This window comes from Balaenoptera physalus (assembly GCF_965194825.1).
Source record: "Balaenoptera physalus genome assembly, chromosome: 14".
Classification (NCBI taxonomy): Eukaryota; Metazoa; Chordata; class Mammalia; order Artiodactyla; family Balaenopteridae; genus Balaenoptera; species Balaenoptera physalus.
Window position 1 is genome coordinate 48499413 of NC_138893.1, and position 20643 is coordinate 48520055.

At 40.8% G+C, this 20643-nt stretch overlaps 1 pseudogene across 1 annotated transcript in view; it reads right to left on the minus strand.

Moving 5' to 3' along the window:
• Positions 1–590: 590 nt before the first annotated feature.
• The window catches only part of LOC309642263 (small integral membrane protein 30 pseudogene), a 28721-nt pseudogene continuing 8668 nt past the window's right edge, over positions 591–20643 (minus strand). Inside the window, exon 2 of the transcript in view lies at positions 591–19150. The product of the transcript in view is annotated as a small integral membrane protein 30 pseudogene (transcript). The remainder of the gene's footprint in view (positions 19151–20643) is intronic.

Genomic DNA, 20643 nt, shown 5'->3' on the forward strand with positions numbered 1-20643 from the left:
TGTCTCTTTGATTTTGACTATTCTAAGTACCTTATATAAGTGGAATGATAGAGGATTGTCCTTTCGTACCTGGCTTATTTTATTTAGCGTAATGTTTTCAAGGTTCATCAGTGTTGTAGCAGGCACCAGAGTTCCATTTCTTTTTATGGCCTAATAGGGTCTTGTGGTTGCAAAGGACAGATTCACGCAGGCCACCAGAAGTAATGAGAGGTTATTGTAAGCAACCTTATAGAATTAACGAAGACAGAAATCTCAGCTGCAAGGCTAGACGTTCAGGAACAGCCATACGGCTGGGCTTACTTCGGACTTAAATACAATTTAGAATCTGATCAGCACAGCTCTAAGGACCAAAATATCTCATTGCCCTGATAGTGGCAGGAGTTTGCTGTTTTCTGATACTTGGCCATTTTGCCATCTTAGCAATCTGCTTCCACAGCTCCTGTATGGTCTGGCACTACCAACCACCAACTTCTTACTCTCTGAAAAGCAATGCTCAGGCTTTTGCTGACTCCAGATTTCTACCACTTCAGTGATATGCTATCTTTTATCCCTCTGTGCCCTTCATCTCCTGTGCCCACTGTCAACTGATTCTCTTTTCTGATGGCCTGGTCAGTCTCCAATCATCTCATATCTCATAAACCACCTGCCTGCCCAGAAATTAGCTGCCCTTGAGTCAAGCATCTTCCCCTGCTCTGATCACTTGTGGCCACCGTGATAAGTCACGTGCTATTAAATATGGTTCTTAATGGTAAAGCCCTGCCTCTCTCAGGAGGAGGTTGAGAGCACCGCAAGCAGGCACCCAGAGAATCATTGACTTAATTCTTCTACATCAGCTCTCCCACACTCTGCTGTGGAGCTGTCTATTGTACTTTAACCCTATGGCCTGCATCTACTTCTGTGACTTCTCAAGTCATGGAGCAGAGGTGTAAATGTCTGGGTTAATATGTACTATGCAGATATTTCTACACATATTTTTAGATTATACAGGCATAGCTCAGAGATAGTGGGGGTTCAGTTCCAGAACACTGTAATAAAGTGACTATCTAAAACTAATATCACAATAAAGCAAGTCACACGAATATTTTGGTTTTCCTGTGCATATAAAAGTTACATTTACACTATACTGTAGTCTATTAAATGTGCAATAGCATTTTGTCTAAAAAAAACAATGTACATACCTTAATTAAAAATATTGCTAGGGACTTCCCTGGTGGTGCAGTGGCTAAGACTCTGTGCTCCTCATGCAGGGGGTCTGGGTTCAATCCCTGGTCAGGGGACTAGATTCCACATGCATGCCGCAACTAAGAGTTTGCATGCCACAACTAAGGAGGCAGCAAGCCACAACTAAGGAGCCCGCCTGCTGCAACTAAGACCTGGTACAACCAAATAAATGAATAAATATTTTAAAAAACTAAAGTAATAAAAAAAAATTGCTAAAAAATGCTAACCATCATCTGAGGCTTCAGTGAATCACAATCTTTTTGCTGATGGGAGGTTTTAAATATTGTGAGAATTACCAATATGTGACACAGAGACATGAAGTGAGCAAATGCTGTTGGAAAAATGGCACCAGTAGGCTGGCTTGATGCAGGGTTGCCACAAACCTTCAGCTTGCCCCAGATAGTCTCAAAGGTCGCCTTCTAAGATTCTCTGATTGCTAGCTGACCATGCCCTGTTGACGTTCCCTGGGAGAGGTTTCTGTCCATTTCTTTCCATTCTTACTGCCATTGAGGTATATTATTTCTCACTCAGGTCATTCCAAAAGCCTTCTAATTCTCCCTCCCCACCCATGCCTCCAGGCTTATGCATTTCAGCCTTCCTAGTTTTTCAATATAGATTATGTCATCTTTTTTTTTTTTAAAGAATTCTAAGAACTGTATTTTATTTATTTTTTTTAATTTAATTTTATTTTTTATAATGAAACTCTCTAGGAGTTAAGCCAGCATTTTATTTATTTATTTATTTTTGGCTGTGTTGGGTCTTCGTTTCTGTGCGAGGGCTTTCTCTAGTTGCGGCAAGCGGGGCCGCTCTTCATCGCGGTGCGCGGGCCTCTCACTATCGCGGCCTCTCTTGTTGCGGAGCACAGGCTCCAGTCGCGCAGGCTCAGTAGTTGTGGCTCACGGGCCCAGTTGCTCCGCGGCATATGGGATCCTCCCAGACCAGGGCGCAAACCCGCGTCCCCTGCATTGGCAGGCAGACTCTCAACCACTGCACCACCAGGGAAGCCCAATTATGTCATCTTCTTCCTCAAAAGCTTTCACTAGCTGCCCACTGCCTACTGAACAAAATCCATGTGATGTCTGACATTTGAAGTCCTTGATAATCTGTGGTTGGTTATTTGTGCAGAGCTCTCTCCCCCCAACTGTACTGTGGGCTCCTTGAGTTTCAGAACCATGCATGTCTGACTCACTTTATAGCCTCCCACACAGTTAATGACTATTGACATAGAACATCAAATATCTCCAAACTAGGAATGAAGCCCTGAGAAAGTGATAGAAACCGCCCAGTGAATTTCAGTGATGATGCTCGGCAGTTAGCACGCCCATGTTCTGCATGGTGGAAACATGCAGACTCTGTGTGTGTTCAGATCTGCATTCAAGGTTGATGAAAGACTATCTGAAAGGCATTGTGCAGTAAGGGATGTAAGGAAGTTACGGAAGATGTAAGGCAAGGTCCCTGCCCTCCAGGGGATGAAGGGTGCAGGGGCCATGTGTGCAGGAAGAGGTCTGCTTAGAACAGCAAAGGAGTCCTTGAAGTGGCTTCCTGGGGACACAGCAAAGGGAAACTGGTTATTTGGGCTGACCTTGGTACAGCCCTCCTTCAAAGAAGTGCTGTGACTCAGACTCCACTGGCTTCAGCCCTAGTGCCACAGGGGACCCCTGGTGGGTGCAACACACAGGCTGAGGAGGAAGAAGGAGGAATGAGAAAAGGGGAAGGAAAGAGGGAGAGAAGGAAAGTGAAGAAGGAAATGGGAGTAAAGGAAGTACATTACCAAAGAATCTAACATTTATATCCTACCTCCTAGTTCAAACAGCATTTTCACAAGAACGCTGTGAGGTGGCTATTAATATTTTTATTCTGATGGTGATAAAAATAAGGAGAGGTCAAGGGACTTGCCTAAAATCACATTCAGGCTCCTAACATAAAACCTCCAACAAGAGAAAGTACCTCAACTCCCATGCCATGAAGTAAATCATGATAGTAATGGTTATGACCCAAAGAATAAAATAAGTATCTGTGAGCCCATACTGATGTAATTAAAAGATTGAGTAAATAAATAAGTGGGGAAGAAGGAACAAATCTCCCTTACAGAAGAATTCAAATTAAGACATGTAAAAGGAATGAGAGAAACAGCAAATCATGATTAGAGCACCACAGTAATAATTGCTGTAGGCAAGACCTACTGATGAAGGTAATACTAGTGAGCAAAAGTTTAAGGAGAAACATAATATTTGCATGGCCTCAAAGTATAGACTCCCAAATATTTAATTATCTTGATTTTAACATATGTCCAAAAATGCTTGGATACTCCTCCCTCCATAAGGTAAAGCTTAATTCCTCTCCCCTTGGATGTGGGCTAGGTTTAGTGATATGTTTCTAACAAACAGAGCAAGAGCCAGCGAAGAACCAAAGAGGAACTGTATTAGTCTCCGTGAGCCATACAGCCTTTTGCACAGCAACTCACCTCTGGTGTTGTAGCATGAAAGCAGCCACAGAAAATATGTTTTAAAAAACTGAGTGCAGCTGTGTACTAACAAAACTTTATTTACAAAAACAGTCAGTGGGCTTGATTTGGCCTTCCAGCCATAGTTTACTGACCTCTGGAATAGTGCATGGAAAGGAAAAAATAGTAACTTTGCAGTGGAGAAACCTGGCAGACCCCACCTTAACCAAGTAATCAAGGTTAACATTGCCAGTAATAAGTCATATTGAAGTGGTGTCAGCAGAGCAGCAAAGGAAGAACACCAAAAGTTGATCCTTTCATAATAGTAACAAAAAATGCAGCAAAAACTGTCAGGATCAACTTTTTCAGAACACTGGACACTAACTAAAAGCCTCCAACAATCGGGAACATTTTCAAGAAAAACCAGCTGAATTTCAGTAAGAATAGCAAGCTTTGTGGGGTTTTTTTCTTTTTAAATTTATTTATTTATTTATGGCTGCGTTGGGTCTTCATTGCTGCGCTTGGGCTTTCTTTACTTGCGGCGAGCAGAGGCTACTCTTTGCTGTGGTGCACAGGCTTCTCATTGCGGTGGTTTGTCTTGTTGTGGAGCTCGGGCTCTAGGTGCACGGGCTTCAGTAGTTGTGGCTCGCAGGCTCTAGAGCACAGGCTCAGTAGTTGTGCATGGGCTTAGTTGCTCTGCGGCATGTGGGGTCTTCCCAGGCCAGGGCTCGAACCCGTGTCCCCTGCATTGGCAGGCGGGTTCTCAACCACTGCATCACCAGGGAAGCCCCTTTGTGGTGTTTTAACTTATCCTGGTCCCATCCAGGGTTCGAAGTGGCCTTGAAGAAAATAGCTTCATTCCCCATACAGGTATTGGGAACAGAAGGAACAGAATGGATCTCATTCACAAGAAATTGTGGTTGTTTGTTTTGACCTATCTGGTGGCTCCCTCAAGAATTGGCTCAAAGGACTTACCTTATTTTGAAACCACATGAAAAATTAAATACCATTAAAGGTAACTCCATAGGTAAATACAAAAGGCAGTACAAATGTATTTTTTGTAACTCTTTATTTTCTACTATCTTATTTAAAAGATAACTACATAAAGCAATAATAATAAATTTGCATTGATGGGCACACAACATATTAAGAGATGTAGTCTGTATGACAATAATAGTACAAAGAAGGGGAGAGGGAACAGAGGTATATGGGGGCAAAATTTTTGTATAGTAGTGAAATTGGTTGGCATTAATCAGAACCAGATTGTTATTAGTTAAGATGTTCATTGTAATTCCAATTATAACTGTCCAATTATACATTGTCCATGGTCCAACGACAATGACTAAGAAATTAACTCAAAAATATAGTAAACAAGGGAATTAAAATGGTACACTAGAACATAGCTAATCAACAAGAAAGAAGACAGTAATGGAAAAATAAGAGAAACAGAAAAGATATACAACATATAAAAAACAAATAGAAAAATAACAGATAAAATTCCTGCCTTATGACCAATTACATTAAATGTAACTCCAATGAAAGGGCAGAGAGTGCTATAGTGGATTTTTAAAAAGTGATCCAACTATATGCTATCTACAAGAGACTCACTTTAGATTCAAAGACAGGAATAGGTAGAAACTAAAAGAATGGGAAAGATATTCCATGCAAATAGTAACTAAAAGAGAGCTGGAATGGCTATTCTAACATCATACAAAATAGACTTTAAGACAAAAATTGTTACAAGAGACAAAGAAGGACATTATATAATGATATAAAGATATAACACTTATAAAAATATATGCACTTAACAACAGAGCCTCAAAATAAATGAAGCAAATATTGACCATATTGGAAGGAAAAATAGTTCAGTAATAATAGTTGGATGCTTTATTATCCCCATTTTCAATAATGAATAGAACAACTAGACAGGTGCACATGGAGTATTCTCCAGGATAGACCAAATGTTAGGCCAGAAAACAAATCTCCGTAAATTTTTTAAAAATTGAAATCATATAAAGTATCTTTTCCAGCCATAATGGAATTAAGCTAGAATCAATAGCAGAAGGAAGTTTGGAAAATTCACAAATATGTGGAAATTACATGACACACTCCTAAATAACAAAAAACTAAATCACAAGGTAAATTACAAAATACTTTGAGATGAACAAAGAAAACACAACATACCAAAACTTATGGTATGTAACAAAAGCAGTTCTCAGAAAGAAATTTATAGCTGTGAATACATACATTAAAGAAGAATGATATCAGATCAATAATCTAAACTTCTACCTTAATAAACTACAAAAAGAACAGCAAGCTAAACCCAAAGCAACAGAAGGAATGAAATAATAAATGTTACAGGGGACTTGAATGAAATAGGGAATGGAAAAACAACAGAGAAAATTAACAAAACCAAAATTTTGTTCTTCAAAAAGATTCACAAAACTGACAAACATTTAGCTAGACTGACCAAGAAAAAAAGGGAATGCTCAAATTACTAAAATTGGAAATGAAAGCAGGGACATTACTACTGACTATATAGAAATAAAAAGGATTTTAAGAGAATACTGTGAACAAGAGTATGCCCACAAATTAGATAACTTAAATAATTGGGAAAATTCCTAGAAACACACAATCTATCTCAATTGATTCAAGAAGAAATAAAATATCTGAATAGACCTATAAATAATGAGATTGAATCAGTAATCAAAAAAACTCTTAACAACAACAACAAAATCCCAGGACCAGATGGCTTCACTGGTGAGTCCTATCAAATATCTAAGGAAGAATCAGCACTAATTCTTCTCAAACTCTTGCAAAAAATAGAAAAGGAGAGAACACTTCCTAACTCATTATATGAGGCCAGTATTGTCCTGATACCATGCCAGAGATAACACATAAAAAGAAAACTACAGACCAATATCCCATATGAATACACATGCAAAAACCCTCTACAGAATACTAGCAAACTGATTCAAGCAGTACGTTAAGATTACTCCTCAAGACCAAGTGAGATTTATCCCAGCAATGCAGTGGTGGCTCAACATATGAAAATCAGTCAATGTAATACACCACATTAATGGAATAAAGGACAAAAACTACATGTGATCATTTCAGTAAATGCAGAAAAAGTATTTGTCAAAATCTAACACTGTTTCATGATAAAAACACTCAACAAACTAGAAATAGAAAGGAACTTTCTCAGCCTATTAAAACCATCTACAAAAACTCATAGCTAACATCACAATGGTGAAAGACTGAAAGCTTTCCACCAAAGATCAGGTACAAGACAAGGATATCCATGTCTGTCCAACATGTACTGGAAGTTCCAGCCAAGGAATTAGGCAAGAAAAAAGAAATTTAAAAACCTTCAGATTAGAAAGGAAGAAGTAAAGCTATTCCTATTCACTGATGACATAATCTCATATATGAAAAATCTGAAAGAATCTACAAAATACCTATTAGAGTTACTAAACAAGTTTGGCAAGGTTGCAGGATATAAGATCAATGTACAAAAATCATTTGTACTTCTATAAACCAGCAATGAACAATCTGAAAATTAAATTTTAAAAATTTCACTTATAATAGCATTAAAAAGAATAAATACAGTTTACCCTTGAACAACATGGAGGTTAGGGGTGCCAACCCCTGCCCCAAGCATGCAGTTGGAAATCCATGTATAATTTTATAGTTGGCCCTGCGGGGTTCCACATCCACAAATTCAATCAACTGTGGATTGTATAGTACTGTAGTACTTATTGAAAAAAATCCATATGTAAGTGGATCCATGTAGCTCAAACCCACGTTCAAGGGTCAACTGTACCTAGAGATAAATTTAACAAACGAAATTCAGGACACTGAAAACTACAAAACATCATGAGAGGAAATTAAAGATCTAAATAAATGAAAAGATATCCCATGTTCATGTATTGGAGGACTTAACACTGTTACAATGGCAATACTCCCTGCACTGATCTACAGGTTTAATGCAATCCTTATCAAAATGTCAGCTGCCTTTTTTGCAGCTGTACATGGACAAACTGATTCTAAAATTCATATGGAATTACAAGGAACCCTGAATAACCAAACCAATTCTGAAAAAGAAGAACCAAGTTGGAGGACTCATGGTTCCTGATTTCAAAACTTACTACAAAACTGTAGTAACTAGAACAGTGTGGTACTGGCATAAGATAGACTTATAAATCAGTGGACTAGAATTAAGTGTCCAGAAATAATCGCATACATCTCAGGTCACTTGATTTTGACAAGATCATTCAATGGGGAAAGAATAGTCTTTTCAGCAAGTGATTTTGGGTCTACTGTATGGATGCATACAAAAGAACGAAGCTGACCTGTATTAGTTTGCTAGGGTTGCTATAACAAATACTACAGGCTGGATGGCTTCACACAACAGAAATGTATTTTCTCACAGTTCTGGAGGCTAGAAGTCTAAGATCAAGATGTTGGCAGAGTGGATTTCTTCTCTCCTTGGCTTGTAGATGGCCATCTTCTCCCTCCGTTTTCCCTCTATGCGTCCCTGTTTCATTATCTCCTCTTCTTACAAGGAGACCGGTCATATTGGATTAGGGCCCACAACAATGATGTCATTTAACCTTAATTACCTCTTTAAAGATCCTATCTCCAAATACAGGCACATTCTGAAGTACTGGGGGTTAGGACTTCAACACATGAATTGTGGGGAGGGGGTGCACACTTCAGTATGTGAGGGTGACCTTGGGAGCCCGGCACGGAACACCACAGAGATCCGGAGCAGCAAGCTCCCTGCAGCAGGAAGAGGCAGGCATGTGTCAGGCTGTGCATGGAGGGTTTTCATCAGCCACACGTGTAGCAGTGACAGAGGCAGCTGCTCCCCCAAACAGGTTCTCTGGTGAATGGAAATGTGCCTTCCATTCTCTGTCCTTAGCAACACTGGCCTCTTTGGTTTGTGTAGGACCGGGGATGCAGGACAACTCAAGGGGAGAAAGGGATATTAGACTTCCTGTTTGTCTGGCATGTGGGTGATCAAGCTGGTTTTCTTTTGAAAAGTAGAAAACATGTGACCTTGTGTGTCTTCCAGGCTGATGATTCTGAATGTTTCAGGTTATGCTGGTTACATAAATTCAAGCTGGGCTTCTGAGACACAATTGCTTCGTATCTTTTGTCATTATTTCTTTCCTTGTTTCTTTGGAGAACAGGGCTAGGATAGTGGAAAACCAGATTTCTAAAGTGAATAGAAGGGCCCTTATCCTTCAGAGAGGAATGCCCCCATGTATCTTAGTATCCGGTAAAATGTGACCACGCCCCCTTCCCACTCACCACGGATGTGTGATTTTCTCATCATTTGAGACAGTTTGCTTCCCAGCCTTTTCATCCTCATTGCTTCTTCTTAGTCCCCATAGGTGGACACATGCTTAGTGGTCTGTAATGAATGTTTAGTGATCCATCATTTCTATTGCTCAAATAAATTCATTTTTTAAGAAATTAATTAGGATGGATTATTCCTGCTCTAGGAGCTCATGATTAATGACTTGGTGCATTTAAAGTCCTGGACATGCAGGCAGTGTCAGGCCCTAATTCAAAAGCTTTTTTCCCCTCTGTTTCTTCATTTAGAACAATGTATTCCCTCTCTCTCTCTCTCTCATAAAAATAGGTTCAAAGTCATAAGTAGCTTGTAGCTACTCCTTCAAAGATTCTCTCAGAATTAGGGCTCTATTTTTTTTTTTTTTTTTTTCTCTTTTGGCTGCACTGTGCAGCTTGCGGTATCTCAGTTTCCTGACCAGGGATTGAACCGGGGCCACGGCAGTGAAAGCCCGGAATCCTAACCATTAGACCACGGGGGACTCCCAGGGCTCTTGTGATAATTAGAGAAATAAGTCTCAAACTGAGCTTCCACCCAGCCTTGTGAAAAGAACAAAAGTTTATTTTTTCCTCCCATTTCTTTGTTCTAATTCTCTCTTCTGCTTTTTAAAAATTTAACTTGTACTTACTATTTCTCATGTTGCTGTACAGTCTTCAAATATTTTAAGAATTATTATTCATAATTTTCACTTTTAATAGCTGCATTAGAGCCCATCAGATTGGTATAGTTTACTTAGTCATTCCTCAATAGCTAGACATTTAGGTTTTTTTGTTCTTCAGTTTTTACCATTGTAAAAAACACTGCAGTGAATACTTCTCCCCATTTTTTTTTCTTTTCAATTACTTACTTAAGGCAGACTCCCAGAAGCAGAATCACTGTGTTAAAGTGCACAGACATTTGTTGCAAAATTGTTTTCTATAATGGTTGTGCCAGTGTATCATCTGGAATTTATTAGTGTGTTTATTTTACCATACCCTGACCAACATGAAGCATTATAATTTTAAAACTTTGCTAACTAGAATATATATTTTATTCTTGACTTTATTTTGAAATATTTCAAATCTTCTGAAAAGTTATGAGTAATACAATGAACACTGGATGCCCTTTCCTTAAATTGTTAACATTTTGCCATATTTGCTTTAACTCTTTATACAGACACATATACATACATACAGCTTTCCCTAAACCACTGAGTTAGTTGTAGGCATCATGACACTTCACTCCAAATACTTTAGCAAGTATCTCCTAAGAACATGGACGTTCTCCTACATAGCTGCAACATAATTATCACCCTTGGGAAATTTAACATTGATGCAAGGCTATATTTAAGATATATCCATATTCTAATTCCCCTGATTGTCTTTTATAGCTGGTTTGTTTTGTTTTGTTTTGGTTTGGTTTTGGATCATACATTGCATTTGGTTGATATATCTCTTATATTTTCTTTAATCTAGAATGTTGTTTTTTTTTTCTTACATTGATCTTGTTGAAGCATCTAGGCCAGTTGTTTTGTCTTTGTCTGATTCTTTCCTTGTGTTTAGATTCAAGTTAGACACTTTTGGCAGATGTACTACCTAGACAATGTTGTGTCCTTCCTAGTGCATCACGTTTGGAGGCTAGTGATATCAGATGGTCTCATCATGTTAAAACTTTTATTCTGTGACAGTTTTGACATACAATTATTATTTCCTAGGAAGGACAGTGCCCTCCAAACTACTGCCTAAGAGGAATCAGGCTCTCTATTTCTAATAGGAAGGGAGAGGGAAGTAACACCAGTTGAGCACTTACTCTATTCCAGACACCATGCCAAGGGTGTTTACAGAATTAATCCCATTAAACCCTCATAACAACTCAGGGGTTATTATAAACATTCCACACGTATGGAATCTAAGGCATAAAGAAAGGACCAACTAACGTTTCAAAGTTCCAGAAACTGATGGGGCTTAATTTTAATACAGGTCAGTCTTACTTTAAAAAGCTCATGTTTATTCAACATATTATGCCTTCTTAAAACCATGTTCAGAATAAGGTGGAGTATCCTCACGTAGACCCATCCAGCATGGGGTAGTGAAAGGATGGCAGTACAAGGTGCACACATCACCACTCATCGTTCGTCACTCACGGCAGACATTGCTAATCAAACCCACCATGTAACCCTCCAAGCCTAGGTGTTTTGAATTCTTTCCCAAGTCACTGTTCCAGGCATGTGCCAACAACTGAGAGGAGTCAACAGGGGAGATAAAACGTATTCTGTGGATTTGTAAGCAGGCACACATGGGTTCAAACCCATACTCTACCACTTACTAGCTGTATGACTTTGGGCAAGTCACTTAACTTTTCTGAGGCTCAGTTTTGTTATCTATAAATTGAAATACTATGTAATTTGCACTAGAGTTGCATTAGAATTATCATGGGATTGTTATGTTTGTAAAAGTACCAAGTACCCAGTGCTGTACCTGGTCTGTATTTTGAACTCAAAAATGTATAGCTTTTGATGCTCAACATTGCTAATCATAAGAAAAATGTATTGATAAATCAAAACCACAATGAGATATGACCTCATATCTGTCAGGAAGGCTATCATCAAAAAAACAATAAATAACAAATGTTGGTGAGGATGTGGAGAAAAGGGAATCCTTATGCACTCTTGGTAGGAATGTAAGTTGGTGCAGCCACTATGGAAAACAGTGTGGAGATTCCTCAAAAAACTAAAAATAGAACTCCCAGTGATCCAGCAATTCCACTCCTGGGTATATATCTGAAAAAAACCAAAAACACTGATTTGAAAAGCTATGTGCACCCCAATATTCATAGCAGCATCATTTACAATAGCCAAGATATGGAAGCAACCTGAGTGTCCATCAACAGATGAATGGATGAAGAAGATGTGATACACACACACACACACACACACACACACACGCACACACACGCTGGAATACTACTCAGCCATAAAAAAAGAATGAAATTTTGCCATTTGCAACAACATGGATGGATGGACCTGGAGGGTATTATGAAATAAGTCAGACAGAGAAAAAGTGTATGTTATCACTTCTATGTGGAATCTAAAAAGATAAAACAAGTGAATGAATATAGCAAAACAGAAACAGACTCACAGATATAGAGAACAAACTAGTGATTACCAGTGGGGAGAGGGAAGGCGGGGGTCAAGATAGGGGCAAGGGCTTAAGAGGTACAAACTACCATGTATAAATAAATAAGCTACAAGGGTATATATTGTACAGCACAGGGAATATAGCTGATATTTTATAATAACTTTAAATGGAGTATAATCTATAAAAATTTTGAATCACTATGTTGCATACCTGAAACTAATATTGTAAATCAACTGTATCTCCAAAAAAATATATAGCTTTTAAGGAGCTCTATCCATCACTTCAGTTCTTGCTCTGTAGACCTGGGAAACATTAGAAAACAAGGAAATTATATCAAGGAACCAAAGTTTGGAGAGAAATACACACAGCACATAATTAAGTACAGGCTGTGAGTTCTGCAGAGCTTAAAAAAAGGAGTGAAGGAGAGACTGGCTGGAGTGCTACAGGGCCGCCTTCTGGAGGAGGTGAGATTTGAGCGGGTCTGAGGGAGATTTAGGGTTTGAAAGAGCCACCGGTGGAAGATGGTGCAACATGAGCAAAAGCGGTAAGAGAAAGTCAGCAGTACAAAAAGGAGACCAGCCCATTTGGAACATAGAGTTGAGCCTGGAGAATGTCTTGGGATAACGAGAGTCTTCAGGAAAAGCCCCTCCAGGCAGTAACCTTTGGTTTCCCTCGAGTTCCCAGCCGGCCCCGTGGTCTTACCCAATTAGCCCCAAAGAGCACCGGGGAGGCCAGAGACGCTGCACAGTTTTGGGCTACCACCAGGGGGCAGTATGGCCCAACAAGTTAGAGCTTCTCCGTTCATTTAGAACTTTTTCTGAGTTCCTATTTTGTGCCAGGAGCTGAGCTGGGAGCTTAAAAGTATCTATCCAACAATCTAAGGGTCTAACGTTTGTGGAGCTCTTTGCATGGAGGTTGCAATGTACCTTTTCCTCGGTGATCTCATCTAATACTAATCACAATCCTGTGTGTTTTCCGTGTATTTGTCTCATCCCCATGGAGGAACTGATGTTGAGGGGTTTAAATTCAAACCGACTGTGAGGGAATCTGAATTTGAACCCAGGGCTACGATCTCCAACCCGTGCCCTCCGCTACAACCTGCAGCCTTTTGTCAAGGGGATAGGAGCATATAGGTATTTAGCATAATAATGAGTTGTATTAATAATTATTAAAAACCAATGGCAGAATTTCAGTTGGAGAAGATGAAGTTCTGGAGATGGATAGTGGTGATGGTTGCACAACAGTATGTATGTGCTTAATGCCACTGAACTGTTCACTTAAAAATGGTTAAAATGGTAAATTTTATGTTATGTATATGTTACCAGAATTTTAAAACATTCATTAATAACAGTAGTTAATGTTATATATTAGTAGCTGTCTTTTTAAAGCACTTATGAAGGTGTTAATCATTTAATTTTCACAACCACCAGTTGAGGTAGGTACTATTCTTATTCCCATTTAACAAAGAATTTCGGGAACTCCCTGACGGTCCAGTGGTTAGGACTCTGCGCTTTCATGGGTTCCATCCCTGGTTGGGGGAACTAGGATCCCACAAGCTGTGCGGTGCGGCCAAACAATAAAATAAAATAAAATAATTTAATCACTTGGTCTGTCCTTCCTCCCTCCCTCCTCCACAACAACTCCAGTATAGGCTATGATCTGCATCTAACTAATCCTTGTTTGACCAGCATTTTAAAGTGTGATGGAGTGGAAAGACCATGGTCTTTGAAACTGACCGACCTGGAGCAGATATGGGCTCTGCTGCTTTACCAGCTGAATGTTCTTGGGCAAGATACTTCATCTCTCTGAGCCTCAATTTTTGCATTTATGCAATAAAGATAATAATAGTACCCACTTCATAGGGTTGTTGTGATGGGCAAATAAGTGTAAAATGCTTAGCATAATGCCGATACATAGTAAGCACTTGAAAACGATGGCCGTTCTTATTATTTGCACATAGTAGAGTGTTCAGAAAATAGTAAGTAAATGGATCGATGTGTCTTGAGAGTACCTGAAATAGCTCCTGGCCCTCCTGGGCACGTTAGAGGGAGGATATTCAGTCCCAATAAGTTTAGCCCAATCAGTCCAGGAATGACAGGACTGGATAAGCTTCTTTGAGTCCAACTCCATCATTTTACAGAGGAAGCCAAAGCCCAGGAAAGGGAGTAGTTTTGTGCGAGGTCACCCTTTGTGTCAGTCAGCCAGGAAGTTACCCTGGGAAGGAGTCTGGGGTGGTGAAAGCCCCGCCCCTGGAGCCAGGCCTGGGTGGTGATGTGAGCTTCACATTAGCCAGCCTGGGGCCTCTCCCAGAAAACAGGTTGTCATCAAGTCCCTTCCAGCCTTGGGTTTGTTCTGAGAGGTGCTCGCCTCTGCCCTTTTTCTGCAGGAGCAGCCAAGAGGATCATGAAACTGGGAAATCAGCTGTTTATCCTAGCTTCTAGGGTGGGGAGTGAGGGGAGAGAGGCAAGGGGAGGGGCTCTGGGCACCTAGCCCTAGCAACACCTTTGGTTAATATTTATTCTTTCTCCTTCCTTGGTCTGGAAACCAAGGGGAATTCAAGCAGCACCATGTGAAGCAAGATCCCAGGGGCTCTGAGAAGCTTGTTCCTGTGAGAGGTGACTCAGCACAGACCTCAGAACCACAGGGAGTGTCCTGCAGTCTGGATTCTGCGTAGGCCTGTGCGCACTATGTGGGCCACCGTGGCTGTTACTGTAGGTCTCCTGAGGGGAGGTTTTGTCTCCTAGGAGCCCGAGGATGTCCTGGCCACCCCCCAGCTAAAAAGTGGGTGGTAGGACCAGGGTCCTCGTTGTGGTTTCATCTCTAAATAATGTACTTTCCCTTGAAGAAGCCCTTCATGTTTTGTCTGGATACAGCAGCCCTCCTTCTCTGCAGGCTCTTGTCAGTACCATCTCCAGACTGGGATTTCTAGAACAGATGTCATCAGGGCACTCCCAAAAGATGCCTCACTGCTTGTAAATTGAGCTGTCATCCTTAGCACAATGTGGTCCTGACCAAAATTTCTGCCTCATCACAACCCCCACTCCTTCCTCCCACCAGGTACCCTGTACTATAGCTCAGGGTTTTGCAGCATGAACTGTCCTCAGAAGCATCGGGGACACTTGTTTTTAAAAATGCAGATTCCTAGGCCTACCAGATCCATTGCTCCCGGGGCCTGGGAACCTGCTTTTTAATGATACTGAGGCTGATCCTTGTGCAGACTGCCATTTAAAAACTACTGCTCTGCCAAACCAGATTGTTATTTCATGACTATCTGGGCCCTCGGTGCCCTTTCTCATGCTGTTCCTCTTCCTAAAATACCCTTCCTATCCTCCCCAGGCTGGTGCACTCTGCTCCTTCTTTAAGGTTTATCTCATGTTAGCTCTTTTGTGCTCCTTCACCCCAAATCTAGGTTCCTTTCTTTGTGTTCACACAACCCCACTGCACTTTCTACCTACCTCTGCCCTAGAATTTTCATATTGTCAGGGTTGGTTCCTCTGCTTGTTTGTGAACTCCATAAAGACCATAGATAATTCGTTTTTAAATTCCAGAGACCTAGCAAAGTACCTGGCAGACAGAAAGCATGTTTGCTGAATGAATGAATGGAGACCAGTCTAAGTCAGAAAGGTAGATTTAACCCATTTTGTAACTGACAAGAGTCAGGATTAATCGTGCAGGTTTCCTGCTTCACAATTTCAGTCTGTTACTTGGTCTAAATATTTAGTCTACTCTTGAGGAAGCTACAGATTTATGTTTTGGCAAGAGCTATTTAGATTAGCCATGAGTTAGGACTTAGAATTACTATTTTTTAAAATCTCAAAATGTGATTCTGTCTTAAGCCAAGGAACTGCTCTCTCCTGATTGCTTTGAGGATAGAACTCACCAGACTTTTTCTCCACCTCAGATCTGTTCCTCAGGATCATCCATCTCATAATTCTTGACCTTTTAACTCTAGTGCCATACCTGCCACCTCAGCCAGGCACACCCTGGACCTTGTCATGACTGCTTCAGCTCAGAAATGCCAACATGCCAGTCTCTGGCCAGAACTTCCTTGCCTTCAGCTTACTCACTTCCTCCACTCCCAGTTCACCTGCTCTCTGACATCATGACTCCCTGATCTCTTTCCTAAGCCCCAACCCACAAGTAGCCTCCTTTCTTCTTCCCCTTCCACAGGGAGGTGCCCCTCCTCCCATCCCAGGCAATCCCTCGCCTGGGCGCTGGACTCCATCCCTCCCGATCGATCCCTCAGCACTGCGTCATGTCGTCACCTCCCTTTCCTCCATCTTCAGTCTCTCCCCTGCTGTTTTCCTACCACACATCAACGCAGTCAAGCTCCTCTCACCTTTGTGGCTACCTTCCTCTAGCTATTAGCCAGTTAAGGTCTGGGACCAATTCTGATTGTGTGGAGGTTTCCCCACACCACCAAGCAATTCTTGGATACCAGCTGGGTGTCCTACAATTCAACTCAGTTCTGACACTATCTACCCAGAGATAGCATCAGATCCCACAGGTTAAGGGCTCAGTCCCACGAGACTGCCCACCCACCTTCAGATGCCAATTGAAAGCCCAGGTTGTGACCTGTGCTTCTGTTCAACTGGCTGTAAGTCAGAGGTTCCCACGACCCCCTCCTTCCTTGGGTTTGATTAATTTGCTAGAGTGGCTCACAGAACTCAGAGACACATTTTACTTATTAGATCCCCGGTTTATTTTAAAAGGATATAACTCATGGATAGCCAGATAGAAAGAGATGTTCACCAACCTGGAAGTGCTCTAAACCCCATCCTTTTGGGTTTTTATGGAGGCTTCATTGTATAGGCATGATTGATTAAATCATTGGCCATTGGTGATTGATTCAACCTCCAGCCCCTCTGCCATCCCCAGAGCTCAGGGGCGTGGAAAGGTTCCACCCCTCTAGAAACATGGTTGAGTCTCCTGGCAGCCAGCCCCATCCTTAGGTGTGGTCCAAGAGACCTCATTAACAGAAGACATCTTTATCACTTTCATCACTTAGGAATTTCCAAGGGCTTTAGACGCTCTGCCAGAAACATATGAAGACCAAATACATATTTCTTATTATAAATCAGAATATCACACCAATCTTTCAAGTTCCCTTCACAGCATAGCTTATCAAGAGTAGGCCTAATTTGCTACCCACTCATTCCCAGCCCAGTTTCTGTCCCCACCATTCCAGTGGTTCTTTCCAAGACCCCAGGTACTCCCAGCCTCCTAACTGTAAAATTCACTGAGCAGTTTTTAGTTGCTATTTTGCCTGCACTTTGTGTGGTATTTGACACGAGGAGCCACTTCTTTCTTCTTGAATCTCTGTTCTTCCTTGGTTTGCAAAGCACTCTACCTACCACCGTCTTTATGGGGTCCTTTTCCTATTCTCAGACGTCAGCAGTCCATACCTTTCCTTGTTTAGCCCTTCTAGCTTCTTGTTTTATTCGTTCCCTCTGATATACCTCATATAATCTGAAGCTTGCCACTTGGTATGCAAGACATCTGAACTTTAGTAAAATGAGGGTTGTCATGAAAAGTACAACATAGGCTTGCAAAGGGCTCAGCAAAGTGCCTGCCACAGAGTAGAGACTCCCTAAATGGTAGTACTTTGTATTATTATTGTTAATAATGAAATAATGTCTTTATCTCTGCCCTATAGGTTTACATCTCTCTTTATTATTATTATTTTTTTAACTTACCTAATGGGTTTATATTTGATATAGTACTTCTCACCATGGAGATGTTACCAGTTAATATAAAGATTTTTTTTTTAAATAAATTTATTTATTTTATTTATATATTTTTGGCTGTATTGGGTCTCCGTTGCTGCGCGCAGGCTTTTTCTAGTTGTGGTGAGAGGGGGCTACTCTTCGTTGCGGTGCGTGGGCTTCTCATTGCGGTGGCTTCTCTCGTTGTGGAGCACGGGCTCTAGGCACACGAGCTTCAGTAGTTGTGGCACGCGGGCTCAGTAGTTGTGGCTCGTGGGCTCTAGAGCGCAGTCTCAGGAGTTGTGGCGCACAGGCTTAGTTGCTCCGCGGCATGTGGGATCTTCCCGGACCAGGGCTTGAACCCGTGTCCCCTGCATTGGCAGGCGGATTCTTAACCACTGTGCCACCAGGGAAGCCCTAAAGATTTTTTTTGTTTTTGTTAAACATTAAATCTCTTCTCCATTTCAATGTCAATATAAAGTATTTTTTTTTACATTAAATCTTTTCTCCATTTCAACGTTAGATACATCGAATACATTTTCTAAACGTTTTCCCCAACAAAGAGATAAGTTTTAATTTTTGACCAACTGTATTTAATATCTAGGTACAGTATTAACTTGGGAGATAACAAAACAAAACTCCATTAAAAATATGGAGAAAAGACTCCTCAATGATGCAGGAGGCAGTGATTATAACTTAAACAGTGGCAATTTCCCAGGATTCTGGGCAAGAGTTTTCTTCTTCCTGTTGAGAATTCTGAAACTATGAAATACTACTTATGCAAAGTTCAGCCATCTCACTTCTTTGACCTTCTTTCTAACTAGCAAATGCAAATTACCGACGGCATTTTTCAGTGCGTTCTTTGCTGTGAAGAAAACATTTTGTTTTCCATTTAACATAGTATATCAATTTGTTCCTATTTATAGGGAAATAACCAAGACTATGAACTACCCTATTTACTGTTTCTTGGGAACTTTCAGTCACCAAAACTCAGTTCTGAACCTCAGTAGCACAAAGGTTTTCAGGGCAAGGTTTGATTCAGGAGGCCCTTCAAAGTCACATCTGTCCATTTCTCTTTCGTGCATACACCCCCAAACAAGCACAAATGCCTGTAATGCTGAGAACGACACCGAGCAAGAGAGCGATTGCATCTCCGGCTTCTACAGCTTCAACAACAGGCAGCACCAAAAGCAATGAAAAGAGAACTAGGAACAATTGTGTTGAAACTGAGATCTTGATGTTGAGATCTTGAGGTGACCGGTTCTTAAAGGCAGAAGGTTTCAAAGAAAGCGGTATTTGTTTAATTCTGTCAGTTCAGGATGCTGAGGCTAAGAGCTTCCACGTGACAGCACCTTCAAGGAAGCAGCCATTACAGGAATGGCGAGCAGGGCTATTATTGTTTTTTAAACTTTTTATTATGGTGATTTTTGACCGGTCTCCAGAGTAGACAGCATTGCATAAAGGATCTCTGTGTACCATGCCTCAGCCCTAACAACCATTGCCCCATGGCCAGCCTTGCCCCATTCACCCATATTTTCTACAAAAGATACAAACTTTAAAAAATAACCATAATACTATTATCATACTTAAAAAAATATCCAACCTTCTGAGATCAATTTGTAGTGTATCTGATTCCTTTAAGATATTGCCACCTGGATATTCTCCAGGTACTTCAAACTCAGCTTGTTCAAAGCTGAACTCACCACCTTCTCAGAAACCTGTTCCTCCCCCACCAACTCTGTGGGCCCTGTCTTGGTGACGGACACCACTGTTCATCACTCCCTCAGGTCAGGACTTTGGGAGTAGCCTTTTGGCTCCTCATTCTTCCTGACGCCCCATCTAGCCACTCACCTCCTAGAGATCTCTAGTGTCTTTCCCCTACGTCTCCCCTGCCACTGTCTTACATTATCAGGCTCTTATTGGGTTCTTTGCCCCTGGGCATTAGCTTTTTAACTGGTCTCCTCATTGAGTTTTCACCCGTTAATCTTTTTTTTTTTTTAACATCTTTATTGGAGTATAATTGCTTTACAATGGTGTGTTAGTTTCTGCCTTATAACAAAGTGAATCAGTTATACATACACATATGTTCCCATATCTCTTCCCTCTTGCATCTCCCTCCCTCCCACCCTCCCTATCGCACCCCTCTAGGTGGTCACAAAGCACAGAGCTGATCTCCCTATGCTGTCACCCGCTAATCTTTTAATGCTATTGCCATAATTTTTTTGTGGTAAAATCCACATAACATAAAATTTACCATTTTAACCCATACAGTTAAGTGGCATCAAGTATATTCACGTTATTATGAAATCACTACCACCATCCATCTCTAAAACTTTTTCATCTTCCCAAACTGAAACTCTGTACCCATTAAACAGTAATTCTCCATTACCCATCTCCCTGGCTCCTTCCTGGTAACCATCATTCTACTTTCTGTCTCTGTAAATTTGACTACTCTAGGTACTTCATACAGTATTTGTCCTTTTGTGGGTGGTTTATTTCACTTAGCACGATAAGGTTCCACGTTGTAACATGTAACAGAATTTTCTTCCTTTTTAAGGCTGAATAACGTTCCGTTGTATATATGTACACCACATTTTGATTATTTATTCATTCGTCACTTGGGTTGCTTTTACCTTTCAGCTATTATGAATAATGTTGCTATAAACATGAGTAGACAAATATCTGAGACCCTGCTTTTAATTCCTTTGGCTACATACCCAGAAGTGGAATTGCTGGACCATATGGTAATTCTATTTTTACTTTTTTGAGGAACTGCCCTACTGTCTTCCATGGCAGCTG